The following is a 17,881-nucleotide window of genomic DNA, read 5'->3' as shown; positions in this document are numbered from 1 at the left end:
TGTTCCTAGTGTATAGTAAGAGGAGAAAAACTCAAAGCTGTACAATATTTTCCCCACTGGTCTATATTTCATACCTAGCACCTTAGCAAAAGTGCAATTTCAATGGAAAATCCCATAGAAACCATATTTTTTATTTTAATTTCAGAAAATAGAGAATAAAGGGCCAAAATCTAATTATTTCATGTAAATTTACTGAATTCTTGAAAATAAACACCAAATTACCCCCAGCAAATACTAGCAAATACAATTTCTGATACCCTGGCAACCCCCTTATTAGATCAATAAATGTGCTCAATTTGAATAAAAACTGCACTCATGTCAAGATGAACTTTTTTTGACTTCAAGTACAAAGGTTCATCATGATTAGTTGAAAAATATATAGGTTACAGACCACCAATTCAACCAATGAGCATTTGGAACGTACACAAAAATAGTCCTACGCAGAAATTACCCCTGTTCCTCATAGTGCTGTGAAAAAAGTTCTCATCTTATTTAAAAGATTTAAACAGTTTCTGAAAGGAAAAACATTTTTGTACATTTTATAGGTGTGTTTTGCTTCTTGTGATGTGAAGCCTAATCTCCATAATGATTTTTAAATATACCCCTATCTTGTGAAAACATTGGGATTTCCCATGCTATTTATAGACCCTTCACTTCCGGTGACCAGTACTGCACTGCAAGTCTGCTAACCCCACATGACATTCTGAGGATTGTGAGCTGACATATGTAGAATCATGCTGATATATAGTCCTCTGCAGGTTAAAGTTAAGGTAAAGTCCAGAGAAGCCATTGAATATTGTGAAATTAGCATAGAAGCCTATGGAAAGTGGAATTAGTGGTTTTTAATCTATACGTTATAGCAAATTTAGTATCAGTGGTACATTGCATGACTCGCATGTCCAATGGTTGAAGGAAATAAGGCCCCTCTAAAATGTACATCTTTTTTTGTAAATGAAATATTTTTGTGATTTTTTACATTGGTTGCATCATATTATGTGTATTTGATGCAATACAGTTCAGTTTACTTAAGTTCCAGCTGCTTTAAGGCCAAAAATTGGGTTTTTATACATGCGGCAATGGTCAATGCACTTTTAGACCATGTATAGGGGTACACATATGAAAACTCATTTTATGATGCTGACAATGACTTAAATTGATCAACTTCAAACATAAAGTGCTTTACACATATCTAATGTACATTGAAAACAATAAGAAGTGGTTTCAAAGCTAAAACTGTCACTCCAGATCAATTTAAACCAGACTTGTACAGAGCTTGTTCAAGTGCGATTGTGTCCGATATTAAAAGTTAGCCTTTATTTGGGTTTTGAATGATGAAAAATCTGAAACAAATGTAAGATAATGTAGGGTTCTAAGTTTATCAGGTACATAAGCAGACAGTCAGCTGTATTTTTCCAGTTTTTCTACAAAAAATTTCATTTTTGAAACCTTATATTGTATGCGGAACTCTAAAATTAGGTGTTTTTGAGACATCACACGGTATATACATGTAGTGACTTACATTAGATGCATGAATATCAATGGAATGCATATATAAGTTTTTTTTTCACATTATTTATATTATTTACTAGCAAATACAAAAGATTCAGACCAATAAAACACATATCTGTGATTTTATAGATCCTAAGACAAGGCTGTGAAAACCCCTGATTTTGCCATATTTCATTGACTGGGTTCATAAAAATTACACTAAATTGTCAGATTTCTGCCTAAACCTTGTTCATAAAGTATGTTTTTTTGTTGATTTGATGTTCCTAGTGTATAGTTAGAGGAGAAAAACTCAAAGCTGTACAATATTTTCCCCACTGGTCTATATTTCATACCTAGCACCTTAGCAAAAGTGCAATTTCAATGGAAAATCCCATAGAAACCATATTTTTTATTTTAATTTCAGAAAATAGAGAATAAAGGGCCAAAATCTAATTATTTCATGTAAATTTACTGAATTCTTGAAAATAAACACCAAATTACCCCCAGCAAATACTAGCAAATACAATTTCTGATACCCTGGCAACCCCCTTATTAGATCAATAAATGTGCTCAATTTGAATAAAAACTGCACTCATGTCAAGATGAACTTTTTTTGACTTCAAGTACAAAGGTTCATCATGATTAGTTGAAAAATATATAGGTTACAGACCACCAATTCAACCAATGAGCATTTGGAACGTACACAAAAATAGTCCTACGCAGAAATTACCCCTGTTCCTCATAGTGCTGTGAAAAAAGTTCTCATCTTATTTAAAAGATTTAAACAGTTTCTGAAAGGAAAAACATTTTTGTACATTTTATAGGTGTGTTTTGCTTCTTGTGATGTGAAGCCTAATCTCCATAATGATTTTTAAATATACCCCTATCTTGTGAAAACATTGGGATTTCCCATGCTATTTATAGACCCTTCACTTCCGGTGACCAGTACTGCACTGCAAGTCTGCTAACCCCACATGACATTCTGAGGATTGTGAGCTGACATATGTAGAATCATGCTGATATATAGTCCTCTGCAGGTTAAAGTTAAGGTAAAGTCCAGAGAAGCCATTGAATATTGTGAAATTAGCATAGAAGCCTATGGAAAGTGGAATTAGTGGTTTTTAATCTATACGTTATAGCAAATTTAGTATCAGTGGTACATTGCATGACTCGCATGTCCAATGGTTGAAGGAAATAAGGCCCCTCTAAAATGTACATCTTTTTTTGTAAATGAAATATTTTTGTGATTTTTTACATTGGTTGCATCATATTATGTGTATTTGATGCAATACAGTTCAGTTTACTTAAGTTCCAGCTGCTTTAAGGCCAAAAATTGGGTTTTTATACATGCGGCAATGGTCAATGCACTTTTAGACCATGTATAGGGGTACACATATGAAAACTCATTTTATGATGCTGACAATGACTTAAATTGATCAACTTCAAACATAAAGTGCTTTACACATATCTAATGTACATTGAAAACAATAAGAAGTGGTTTCAAAGCTAAAACTGTCACTCCAGATCAATTTAAACCAGACTTGTACAGAGCTTGTTCAAGTGCGATTGTGTCCGATATTAAAAGTTAGCCTTTATTTGGGTTTTGAATGATGAAAAATCTGAAACAAATGTAAGATAATGTAGGGTTCTAAGTTTATCAGGTACATAAGCAGACAGTCAGCTGTATTTTTCCAGTTTTTCTACAAAAAATTTCATTTTTGAAACCTTATATTGTATGCGGAACTCTAAAATTAGGTGTTTTTGAGACATCACACGGTATATACATGTAGTGACTTACATTAGATGCATGAATATCAATGGAATGCATATATAAGTTTTTTTTTCACATTATTTATATTATTTACTAGCAAATACAAAAGATTCAGACCAATAAAACACATATCTGTGATTTTATAGATCCTAAGACAAGGCTGTGAAAACCCCTGATTTTGCCATATTTCATTGACTGGGTTCATAAAAATTACACTAAATTGTCAGATTTCTGCCTAAACCTTGTTCATAAAGTATGTTTTTTTGTTGATTTGATGTTCCTAGTGTATAGTTAGAGGAGAAAAACTCAAAGCTGTACAATATTTTCCCCACTGGTCTATATTTCATACCTAGCACCTTAGCAAAAGTGCAATTTCAATGGAAAATCCCATAGAAACCATATTTTTTATTTTAATTTCAGAAAATAGAGAATAAAGGGCCAAAATCTAATTATTTCATGTAAATTTACTGAATTCTTGAAAATAAACACCAAATTACCCCCAGCAAATACTAGCAAATACAATTTCTGATACCCTGGCAACCCCCTTATTAGATCAATAAATGTGCTCAATTTGAATAAAAACTGCACTCATGTCAAGATGAACTTTTTTTGACTTCAAGTACAAAGGTTCATCATGATTAGTTGAAAAATATATAGGTTACAGACCACCAATTCAACCAATGAGCATTTGGAACGTACGCAAAAATAGTCCTACGCAGAAATTACCCCTGTTCCTCATAGTGCTGTGAAAAAAGTTCTCATCTTATTTAAAAGATTTAAAGAGTTTCTGAAAGGAAAAACATTTCTGTACATTTTATAGGTGTGTTTTGCTTCTTGTGATGTGAAGCCTAATCTCCATAATGATTTTTAAATATACCCCTATCTTGTGAAAACACTGGGATTTCCCATGCTATTTATAGACCCTTCACTTCCGGTGACCAGTACTGCACTGCAAGTCTGCTAACCCCACATGACATTCTGAGGATTGTGAGCTGACATATGTAGAATCATGCTGATATATAGTCCTCTGCAGGTTAAAGTTAAGGTAAAGTCCAGAGAAGCCATTGAATATTGTGAAATTAGCACAGAAGCCTATGGAAAGTGGAATTAGTGGTTTTTAATCTATAAGTTATAGCAAATTTAGTATCAGTGGTACATTGCATGACTCGCATGTCCAATGGTTGAAGGAAATAAGGCCCCTCTAAAATGTACATCTTTTTTTGTAAATGAAATATTTTTGTGATTTTTTTACATTGGTTGCATCATATTATGTGTATTTGATGCAATACAGTTCAGTTTACTCAAGTTCCAGCTGCTTTAAGGCCAAAAATTGGGTTTTTATACATGCGGCCATGGTCAATGCACTTTTAGACCATGTATAGGGGTACACATATGAAAACTCATTTTATGATGCTGACAATGACTTAAATTGATCAACTTCAAACATAAAGTGCTCTACACATATCTAATGTACATTGAAAACAATAAGAAGTGGTTTCAAAGCTAAAACTGTCACTCCAGATCAATTTAAACCAGACGTGTACAGAGCTTGTTCAAGTGCGATTGTGTCCGATATTAAAAGTTAGCCTTTATTTGGGTTTTGAATGATGAAAAATCTGAAACAAATGTAAGATAATGTAGGGTTCTAAGTTTATCAGGTACATAAGCAGACAGTCAGCTGTATTTTTCCAGTTTTTCTACAAAAAATTTCATTTTTGAAACCTTATATTGTATGCGGAACTCTAAAATTAGGTGTTTTTGAGACATCACACGGTATATACATGTAGTGACTTACATTAGATGCATGAATATCAATGGAATGCATATATAAGTTTTTTTTTCACATTATTTATATTATTTACTAGCAAATACAAAAGATTCAGACCAATAAAACACATATCTATGATTTTATAGATCCTAAGACAAGGCTGTGAAAACCCCTGATTTTGCCATATTTCATTGACTGGGTTCATAAAAATTACACTAAATTGTCAGATTTCTGCCTAAACCTTGTTCATAAAGTATGTTTTTTTCTTGATTTGATGTTCCTAGTGTATAGTAAGAGGAGAAAAACTCAAAGCTGTACAATATTTTCCCCACTGGTCTATATTTCATACCTAGCACCTTAGCAAAAGTGCAATTTCAATGGAAAATCCCATAGAAACCATATTTTTTATTTTAATTTCAGAAAATAGAGAATAAAGGGCCAAAATCTTATTATTTCATGTAAATTTACTGAATTCTTGAAAATAAACACCAAATTACCCCCAGCAAATACTAGCAAATACAATTTCTGATACCCTGGCAACCCCCTTATTAGATCAATAAATGTGCTCAATTTGAATAAAAACTGCACTCATGTCAAGATGAACTTTTTTTGACTTCAAGTACAAGGGTTCATCATGATTAGTTGAAAAATATATAGGTTACAGACCACCAATTCAACCAATGAGCATTTGGAACGTACACAAAAATAGTCCTACGCAGAAATTACCCCTGTTCCTCATAGTGCTGTGAAAAAAGTTCTCATCTTATTTAAAAGATTTAAACAGTTTCTGAAAGGAAAAACATTTCTGTACATTTTATAGGTGTGTTTTGCTTCTTGTGATGTGAAGCCTAATCTCCATAATGATTTTTAAATATACCCCTATCTTGTGAAAACATTGGGATTTCCCATGCTATTTATAGACCCTTCACTTCCGGTGACCAGTACTGCACTGCAAGTCTGCTAACCCCACATGACATTCTGAGGATTGTGAGCTGACATATGTAGAATCATGCTGATATATAGTCCTCTGCAGGTTAAAGTTAAGGTAAAGTCCAGAGAAGCCATTGAATATTGTGAAATTAGCACAGAAGCCTATGGAAAGTGGAATTAGTGGTTTTTAATCTATAAGTTATAGCAAATTTAGTATCAGTGGTACATTGCATGACTCGCATGTCCAATGGTTGAAGGAAATAAGGCCCCTCTAAAATGTACATCTTTTTTTGTAAATGAAATATTTTTGTGATTTTTTACATTGGTTGCATCATATTATGTGTATTTGATGCAATACAGTTCAGTTTACTCAAGTTCCAGCTGCTTTAAGGCCAAAAATTGGGTTTTTATACATGCGGCAATGATCAATGCACTTTTAGACCATGTATAGGGGTACACATATGAAAACTCATTTTATGATGCTGACAATGACTTAAATTGATCAACTTCAAACATAAAGTGCTCTACACATATCTAATGTACATTGAAAACAATAAGAAGTGGTTTCAAAGCTAAAACTGTCACTCCAGATCAATTTAAACCAGACTTGTACAGAGCTTGTTCAAGTGCGATTGTGTCCGATATTAAAAGTTAGCCTTTATTTGGGTTTTGAATGATGAAAAATCTGAAACAAATGTAAGATAATGTAGGGTTCTAAGTTTATCAGGTACATAAGCAGACAGTCAGCTGTATTTTTCCAGTTTTTCTACAAAAAATTTCATTTTTGAAACCTTATAGTGTATGCGGAACTCTAAAATTAAGTGTTTTTGAGACATCACAAGGTATATACATGTAGTGACTTACATTAGATGCATGAATATCAATGGAATGCATATATAAGTTTTTTTTTTCACATTATTTATATTATTTACTAGCAAATACAAAAGATTCAGACCAATAAAACACATATCTGTGATTTTATAGATCCTAAGACAAGGCTGTGAAAACCCCTGATTTTGCCATATTTCATTGACTGGGTTCATAAAAATTACACTAAATTGTCAGATTTCTGCCTAAACCTTGTTCATAAAGTATGTTTTTTGTTGATTTGATGTTCCTAGTGTATAGTTAGAGGAGAAAAACTCAAAGCTGTACAATATTTTCCCCACTGGTCTATATTTCATACCTAGCACCTTAGCAAAAGTGCAATTTCAACAGAAAATCCCATAGAAACCATATTTTTTTATTTTAATTTCAGAAAATAGAGAATAAAGGGCCAAAATCTTATTATTTCATGTAAATTTACTGAATTCTTGAAAATAAACACCAAATTACCCCCAGCAAATACTAGCAAATACAATTTCTGATACCCTGGCAACCCCCTTATTAGATCAATAAATGTGCTCAATTTGAATAAAAACTGCACACATGTCAAGATGAACCTTTTTTGACTTCAAGTACAAAGGTTCATCATGATTAGTTGAAAAATATATAGGTTACAGACCACCAATTCAACCAATGAGCATTTGGAACGTACGCAAAAATAGTCCTACGCAGAAATTACCCCTGTTCCTCATAGTGCTGTGAAAAAAGTTCTCATCTTATTTAAAAGATTTAAACAGTTTCTGAAAGGAAAAACATTTCTGTACATTTTATAGGTGTGTTTTGCTTCTTGTGATGTGAAGCCTAATCTCCATAATGATTTTTAAATATACCCCTATCTTGTGAAAACACTGGGATTTCCCATGCTATTTATAGACCCTTCACTTCCGGTGACCAGTACTGCACTGCAAGTCTGCTAACCCCACATGACATTCTGAGGATTGTGAGCTGACATATGTAGAATCATGCTGATATATAGTCCTCTGCAGGTTAAAGTTAAGGTAAAGTCCAGAGAAGCCATTGAATATTGTGAAATTAGCACAGAAGCCTATGGAAAGTGGAATTAGTGGTTTTTAATCTATAAGTTATAGCAAATTTAGTATCAGTGGTACATTGCATGACTCGCATGTCCAATGGTTGAAGGAAATAAGGCCCCTCTAAAATGTACATCTTTTTTTGTAAATGAAATATTTTTGTGATTTTTTACATTGGTTGCATCATATTATGTGTATTTGATGCAATACAGTTCAGTTTACTCAAGTTCCAGCTGCTTTAAGGCCAAAAATTGGGTTTTTATACATGCGGCAATGATCAATGCACTTTTAGACCATGTATAGGGGTACACATATGAAAACTCATTTTATGATGCTGACAATGACTTAAATTGATCAACTTCAAACATAAAGTGCTCTACACATATCTAATGTACATTGAAAACAATAAGAAGTGGTTTCAAAGCTAAAACTGTCACTCCAGATCAATTTAAACCAGACTTGTACAGAGCTTGTTCAAGTGCGATTGTGTCCGATATTAAAAGTTAGCCTTTATTTGGGTTTTGAATGATGAAAAATCTGAAACAAATGTAAGATAATGTAGGGTTCTAAGTTTATCAGGTACATAAGCAGACAGTCAGCTGTATTTTTCCAGTTTTTCTACAAAAAATTTCATTTTTGAAACCTTATAGTGTATGCGGAACTCTAAAATTAGGTGTTTTTGAGACATCACAAGGTATATACATGTAGTGACTTACATTAGATGCATGAATATCAATGGAATGCATATATAAGTTTTTTTTTCACATTATTTATATTATTTACTAGCAAATACAAAAGATTCAGACCAATAAAACACATATCTGTGATTTTATAGATCCTAAGACAAGGCTGTGAAAACCCCTGATTTTGCCATATTTCATTGACTGGGTTCATAAAAATTACACTAAATTGTCAGATTTCTGCCTAAACCTTGTTCATAAAGTATGTTTTTTTCTTGATTTGATGTTCCTAGTGTATAGTTAGAGGAGAAAAGCTCAAAGCTGTACAATATTTTCCCCACTGGTCTATATTTCATACCTAGGACCTTAGCAAAAGTGCAATTTCAATGGAAAATCCCATAGAAACCATATTTTTTATTTTAATTGCAGAAAATAGAGAATAAAGGGCCAAAATCTTATTATTTCATGTAAATTTACTGAATTCTTGAAAATAAACACCAAATTACCCCCAGCAAATACTAGCAAATACAATTTCTGATACCCTGGCAACCCCTTTATTAGATCAAGAAATGTGCTCAATTTGAATAAAAACTGCACTCATGTCAAGATGAACCTTTTTTGACTTCAAGTACAAAGGTTCATCATGATTAGTTGAAAAATATATAGGTTACAGACCACCAATTCAACCAATGAGCATTTGGAACGTACGCAAAAATAGTCCTACGCAGAAATTACCCCTGTTCCTCATAGTGCTGTGAAAAAAGTTCTCATCTTATTTAAAAGATTTAAACAGTTTCTGAAAGGAAAAACATTTCTGTACATTTTATAGGTGTGTTTTGCTTCTTGTGATGTGAAGCCTAATCTCCATAATGATTTTTAAATATACCCCTATCTTGTGAAAACACTGGGATTTCCCATGCTATTTATAGACCCTTCACTTCCGGTGACCAGTACTGCACTGCAAGTCTGCTAACCCCACATGACATTCTGAGTATTGTGAGCTGACATATGTAGAATCATGCTGATATATAGTCCTCTGCAGGTTAAAGTTAAGGTAAAGTCCAGAGAAGCCATTGAATATTGTGAAATTAGCATAGAAGCCTATGGAAAGTGGAATTAGTGGTTTTTAATCTATAAGTTATAGCAAATTTAGTATCAGTGGTACATTGCATGACTCGCATGTCCAATGGTCGAAGGAAATAAGGCCCCTCTAAAATGTACATCTTTTTTTGTAAATGAAATATTTTTGTGATTTTTTACATTGGTTGCATCATATTATGTGTATTTGATGCAATACAATTCAGTTTACTCAAGTTCCAGCTGCTTTAAGGCCAAAAATTGGGTTTTTATACATGCGGCAATGGTCAATGCACTTTTAGACCATGTATAGGGGTACACATATGAAAACTCATTTTATGATGCTGACAATGACTTAAATTGATCAACTTCAAACATAAAGTGCTCTACACATATCTAATGTACATTGAAAACAATAAGAAGTGGTTTCAAAGCTAAAACTGTCACTCCAGATCAATTTAAACCAGACTTGTACAGAGCTTGTTCAAGTGCGATTGTGTCCGATATTAAAAGTTAGCCTTTATTTGGGTTTTGAGTGATGAAAAATCTGAAACAAATGTAAGATAATGTAGGGTTCTAAGTTTATCAGGTACATAAGCAGACAGTCAGCTGTATTTTTCCAGTTTTTCTACAAAAAATTTCATTTTTGAAACCTTATAGTGTATGCGGAACTCTAAAATTAGGTGTTTTTGAGACATCACAAGGTATATACATGTAGTGACTTACATTAGATGCATGAATATCAATGGAATGCATATATTAGTTTTTTTTTTCACATTATTTATATTATTTACTAGCAAATACAAAAGATTCAGACCAATAAAACACATATCTGTGATTTTATAGATCCTAAGACAAGGCTGTGAAAACCCCTGATTTTGCCATATTTCATTGACTGGGTTCATAAAAATTACACTAAATTGTCAGATTTCTGCCTAAACTTTGTTCATAAAGTATGTTTTTTGTTGATTTGATGTTCCTAGTGTATAGTTAGAGGAGAAAAACTCAAAGCTGTACAATATTTTCCCCACTGGTCTATATTTCATACCTAGCACCTTAGCAAAAGTGCAATTTCAACAGAAAATCCCATAGAAACCATATTTTTTTATTTTAATTTCAGAAAATAGAGAATAAAGGGCCAAAATCTTATTATTTCATGTAAATTTACTGAATTCTTGAAAATAAACACCAAATTACCCCCAGCAAATACTAGCAAATACAATTTCTGATACCCTGGCAACCCCCTTATTAGATCAATAAATGTGCTCAATTTGAATAAAAACTGCACACATGTCAAGATGAACCTTTTTTGACTTCAAGTACAAAGGTTCATCATGATTAGTTGAAAAATATATAGGTTACAGACCACAAATTCAACCAATGAGCATTTGGAACGTACGCAAAAATAGTCCTACGCAGAAATTACCCCTGTTCCTCATAGTGCTGTGAAAAAAGTTCTCATCTTATTTAAAAGATTTAAACAGTTTCTGAAAGGAAAAACATTTCTGTACATTTTATAGGTGTGTTTTGCTTCTTGTGATGTGAAGCCTAATCTCCATAATGATTTTTAAATATACCCCTATCTTGTGAAAACACTGGGATTTCCCATGCTATTTATAGACCCTTCACTTCCGGTGACCAGTACTGCACTGCAAGTCTGCTAACCCCACATGACATTCTGAGGATTGTGAGCTGACATATGTAGAATCATGCTGATATATAGTCCTCTGCAGGTTAAAGTTAAGGTAAAGTCCAGAGAAGCCATTGAATATTGTGAAATTAGCACAGAAGCCTATGGAAAGTGGAATTAGTGGTTTTTAATCTATAAGTTATAGCAAATTTAGTATCAGTGGTACATTGCATGACTCGCATGTCCAATGGTTGAAGGAAATAAGGCCCCTCTAAAATGTACATCTTTTTTTGTAAATGAAATATTTTTGTGATTTTTTACATTGGTTGCATCATATTATGTGTATTTGATGCAATACAGTTCAGTTTACTCAAGTTCCAGCTGCTTTAAGGCCAAAAATTGGGTTTTTATACATGCGGCAATGATCAATGCACTTTTAGACCATGTATAGGGGTACACATATGAAAACTCATTTTATGATGCTGACAATGACTTAAATTGATCAACTTCAAACATAAAGTGCTCTACACATATCTAATGTACATTGAAAACAATAAGAAGTGGTTTCAAAGCTAAAACTGTCACTCCAGATCAATTTAAACCAGACTTGTACAGAGCTTGTTCAAGTGCGATTGTGTCCGATATTAAAAGTTAGCCTTTATTTGGGTTTTGAATGATGAAAAATCTGAAACAAATGTAAGATAATGTAGGGTTCTAAGCTTATCAGGTACATAAGCAGACAGTCAGCTGTATTTTTCCAGTTTTTCTACAAAAAATTTCATTTTTGAAACCTTATAGTGTATGCGGAACTCTAAAATTAGGTGTTTTTGAGACATCACAAGGTATATACATGTAGTGACTTACATTAGATGCATGAATATCAATGGAATGCATATATAAGTTTTTTTTTCACATTATTTATATTATTTACTAGCAAATACAAAAGATTCAGACCAATAAAACACATATCTGTGATTTTATAGATCCTAAGACAAGGCTGTGAAAACCCCTGATTTTGCCATATTTCATTGACTGGGTTCATAAAAATTACACTAAATTGTCAGATTTCTGCCTAAACCTTGTTCATAAAGTATGTTTTTTTCTTGATTTGATGTTCCTAGTGTATAGTTAGAGGAGAAAAGCTCAAAGCTGTACAATATTTTCCCCACTGGTCTATATTTCATACCTAGGACCTTAGCAAAAGTGCAATTTCAATGGAAAATCCCATAGAAACCATATTTTTTATTTTAATTGCAGAAAATAGAGAATAAAGGGCCAAAATCTTATTATTTCATGTAAATTTACTGAATTCTTGAAAATAAACACCAAATTACCCCCAGCAAATACTAGCAAATACAATTTCTGATACCCTGGCAACCCCTTTATTAGATCAATAAATGTGCTCAATTTGAATAAAAACTGCACTCATGTCAAGATGAACCTTTTTTGACTTCAAGTACAAAGGTTCATCATGATTAGTTGAAAAATATATAGGTTACAGACCACCAATTCAACCAATGAGCATTTGGAACGTACGCAAAAATAGTCCTACGCAGAAATTACCCCTGTTCCTCATAGTGCTGTGAAAAAAGTTCTCATCTTATTTAAAAGATTTAAACAGTTTCTGAAAGGAAAAACATTTCTGTACATTTTATAGGTGTGTTTTGCTTCTTGTGATGTGAAGCCTAATCTCCATAATGATTTTTAAATATACCCCTATCTTGTGAAAACACTGGGATTTCCCATGCTATTTATAGACCCTTCACTTCCGGTGACCAGTACTGCACTGCAAGTCTGCTAACCCCACATGACATTCTGAGTATTGTGAGCTGACATATGTAGAATCATGCTGATATATAGTCCTCTGCAGGTTAAAGTTAAGGTAAAGTCCAGAGAAGCCATTGAATATTGTGAAATTAGCATAGAAGCCTATGGAAAGTGGAATTAGTGGTTTTTAATCTATAAGTTATAGCAAATTTAGTATCAGTGGTACATTGCATGACTCGCATGTCCAATGGTCGAAGGAAATAAGGCCCCTCTAAAATGTACATCTTTTTTTGTAAATGAAATATTTTTGTGATTTTTTACATTGGTTGCATCATATTATGTGTATTTGATGCAATACAATTCAGTTTACTCAAGTTCCAGCTGCTTTAAGGCCAAAAATTGGGTTTTTATACATGCGGCAATGGTCAATGCACTTTTAGACCATGTATAGGGGTACACATATGAAAACTCATTTTATGATGCTGACAATGACTTAAATTGATCAACTTCAAACATAAAGTGCTCTACACATATCTAATGTACATTGAAAACAATAAGAAGTGGTTTCAAAGCTAAAACTGTCACTCCAGATCAATTTAAACCAGACTTGTACAGAGCTTGTTCAAGTGCGATTGTGTCCGATATTAAAAGTTAGCCTTTATTTGGGTTTTGAGTGATGAAAAATCTGAAACAAATGTAAGATAATGTAGGGTTCTAAGTTTATCAGGTACATAAGCAGACAGTCAGCTGTATTTTTCCAGTTTTTCTACAAAAAATTTCATTTTTGAAACCTTATAGTGTATGCGGAACTCTAAAATTAGGTGTTTTTGAGACATCACAAGGTATATACATGTAGTGACTTACATTAGATGCATGAATATCAATGGAATGCATATATTAGTTTTTTTTTTCACATTATTTATATTATTTACTAGCAAATACAAAAGATTCAGACCAATAAAACACATATCTGTGATTTTATAGATCCTAAGACAAGGCTGTGAAAACCCCTGATTTTGCCATATTTCATTGACTGGGTTCATAAAAATTACACTAAATTGTCAGATTTCTGCCTAAACCTTGTTCATAAAGTATGTTTTTTGTTGATTTGATATTCCTAGTGTATAGTTAGAGGAGAAAAACTCAAAGCTGTACAATATTTTCCCCACTGGTCTATATTTCATACCTAGCACCTTAGCAAAAGTGCAATTTCAATGGAAAATCCCATAGAAACCATATTTTTTATTTTAATTTCAGAAAATAGAGAATAAAGGGCCAAAATCTTATTATTTCATGTAAATTTACTGAATTCTTGAAAATAAACACCAAATTACCCCCAGCAAATACTAGCAAATACAATTTCTGATACCCTGGCAACCCCCTTATTAGATCAATAAATGTGCTCAATTTGAATAAAAACTGCACTCATGTCAAGATGAACCTTTTTTGACTTCAAGTACAAAGGTTCATCATGATTAGTTGAAAAATATATAGGTTACAGACCACCAATTCAACCAATGAGCATTTGGAACGTACGCAAAAATAGTCCTACGCAGAAATTACCCCTGTTCCTCATAGTGCTGTGAAAAAAGTTCTCATCTTATTTAAAAGATTTAAACAGTTTCTGAAAGGAAAAACATTTCTGTACATTTTATAGGTGTGTTTTGCTTCTTGTGATGTGAAGCCTAATCTCCATAATGATTTTTAAATATACCCCTATCTTGTTAAAACACTGGGATTTCCCATGCTATTTATAGACCCTTCACTTCCGGTGACCAGTACTGCACTACAAGTCTGCTAACCCCACATGACATTCTGAGGATTGTGAGCTGACATATGTAGAATCATGCTGATATATAGTCCTCTGCAGGTTAAAGTTAAGGTAAAGTCCAGAGAAGCCATTGAATATTGTGAAATTAGCATAGAAGCCTATGGAAAGTGGAATTAGTGGTTTTTAATCTATAAGTTATAGCAAATTTAGTATCAGTGGTACATTGCATGACTCGCATGTCCAATGGTCGAAGGAAATAAGGCCCCTCTAAAATGTACATCTTTTTTTGTAAATGAAATATTTTTGTGATTTTTTACATTGGTTGCATCATATTATGTGTATTTGATGCAATACAGTTCAGTTTACTCAAGTTCCAGCTGCTTTAAGGCCAAAAATTGGGTTTTTATACATGCGGCAATGGTCAATGCACTTTTAGACCATGTATAGGGGTACACATATGAAAACTCATTTTATGATGCTGACAATGACTTAAATTGATCAACTTCAAACATAAAGTGCTCTACACATATCTAATGTACATTGAAAACAATAAGAAGTGGTTTCAAAGCTAAAACTGTCACTCCAGATCAATTTAAACCAGACTTGTACAGAGCTTGTTCAAGTGCGATTGTGTCCGATATTAAAAGTTAGCCTTTATTTGGGTTTTGAGTGATGAAAAATCTGAAACAAATGTAAGATAATGTAGGGTTCTAAGTTTATCAGGTACATAAGCAGACAGTCAGCTGTATTTTTCCAGTTTTTCTACAAAAAATTTCATTTTTGAAACCTTATAGTGTATGCGGAACTCTAAAATTAGGTGTTTTTGAGACATCACAAGGTATATACATGTAGTGACTTACATTAGATGCATGAATATCAATGGAATGCATATATTAGTTTTTTTTTTCACATTATTTATATTATTTACTAGCAAATACAAAAGATTCAGACCAATAAAACACATATCTGTGATTTTATAGATCCTAAGACAAGGCTGTGAAAACCCCTGATTTTGCCATATTTCATTGACTGGGTTCATAAAAATTACACTAAATTGTCAGATTTCTGCCTAAACCTTGTTCATAAAGTATGTTTTTTGTTGATTTGATATTCCTAGTGTATAGTTAGAGGAGAAAAACTCAAAGCTGTACAATATTTTCCCCACTGGTCTATATTTCATACCTAGCACCTTAGCAAAAGTGCAATTTCAATGGAAAATCCCATAGAAACCATATTTTTTATTTTAATTTCAGAAAATAGAGAATAAAGGGCCAAAATCTTATTATTTCATGTAAATTTACTGAATTCTTGAAAATAAACACCAAATTACCCCCAGCAAATACTAGCAAATACAATTTCTGATACCCTGGCAACCCCCTTATTAGATCAATAAATGTGCTCAATTTGAATAAAAACTGCACTCATGTCAAGATGAACCTTTTTTGACTTCAAGTACAAAGGTTCATCATGATTAGTTGAAAAATATATAGGTTACAGACCACCAATTCAACCAATGAGCATTTGGAACGTACGCAAAAATAGTCCTACGCAGAAATTACCCCTGTTCCTCATAGTGCTGTGAAAAAAGTTCTCATCTTATTTAAAAGATTTAAACAGTTTCTGAAAGGAAAAACATTTCTGTACATTTTATAGGTGTGTTTTGCTTCTTGTGATGTGAAGCCTAATCTCCATAATGATTTTTAAATATACCCCTATCTTGTTAAAACACTGGGATTTCCCATGCTATTTATAGACCCTTCACTTCCGGTGACCAGTACTGCACTACAAGTCTGCTAACCCCACATGACATTCTGAGGATTGTGAGCTGACATATGTAGAATCATGCTGATATATAGTCCTCTGCAGGTTAAAGTTAAGGTAAAGTCCAGAGAAGCCATTGAATATTGTGAAATTAGCATAGAAGCCTATGGAAAGTGGAATTAGTGGTTTTTAATCTATAAGTTATAGCAAATTTAGTATCAGTGGTACATTGCATGACTCGCATGTCCAATGGTCGAAGGAAATAAGGCCCCTCTAAAATGTACATCTTTTTTTGTAAATGAAATATTTTTGTGATTTTTTACATTGGTTGCATCATATTATGTGTATTTGATGCAATACAGTTCAGTTTACTCAAGTTCCAGCTGCTTTAAGGCCAAAAATTGGGTTTTTATACATGCGGCAATGGTCAATGCACTTTTAGACCATGTATAGGGGTACACATATGAAAACTCATTTTATGATGCTGACAATGACTTAAATTGATCAACTTCAAACATAAAGTGCTCTACACATATCTAATGTACATTGAAAACAATAAGAAGTGGTTTCAAAGCTAAAACTGTCACTCCAGATCAATTTAAACCAGACTTGTACAGAGCTTGTTCAAGTGCGATTGTGTCCGATATTAAAAGTTAGCCTTTATTTGGGTTTTGAGTGATGAAAAATCTGAAACAAATGTAAGATAATGTAGGGTTCTAAGTTTATCAGGTACATAAGCAGACAGTCAGCTGTATTTTTCCAGTTTTTCTACAAAAAATTTCATTTTTGAAACCTTATAGTGTATGCGGAACTCTAAAATTAGGTGTTTTTGAGACATCACAAGGTATATACATGTAGTGACTTACATTAGATGCATGAATATCAATGGAATGCATATATTAGTTTTTTTTTCACATTATTTATATTATTTACTAGCAAATACAAAAGATTCAGACCAATAAAACACATATCTGTGATTTTATAGATCCTAAGACAAGGCTGTGAAAACCCCTGATTTTGCCATATTTCATTGACTGGGTTCATAAAAATTACACTAAATTGTCAGATTTCTGCCTAAACCTTGTTCATAAAGTATGTTTTTTGTTGATTTGATGTTCCTAGTGTATAGTTAGAGGAGAAAAACTCAAAGCTGTACAATATTTTCCCCACTGGTCTATATTTCATACCTAGCACCTTAGCAAAAGTGCAATTTCAATGGAAAATCCCATAGAAACCATATTTTTTATTTTAATTTCAGAAAATAGAGAATAAAGGGCCAAAATCTTATTCTTTCATGTAAATTTACTGAATTCTTGAAAATA

Source organism: Perna viridis, chromosome 1 (assembly GCF_037379345.1).
Source record: "Perna viridis isolate PV_CMFRI_1.1 ecotype Kerala chromosome 1, ASM3737934v1, whole genome shotgun sequence".
NCBI lineage: Eukaryota > Metazoa > Mollusca > Bivalvia > Mytilida > Mytilidae > Perna > Perna viridis.
The sequence above is the reverse complement of the archived record's forward strand: the minus strand, read 5'-3'. Positions refer to the sequence as shown.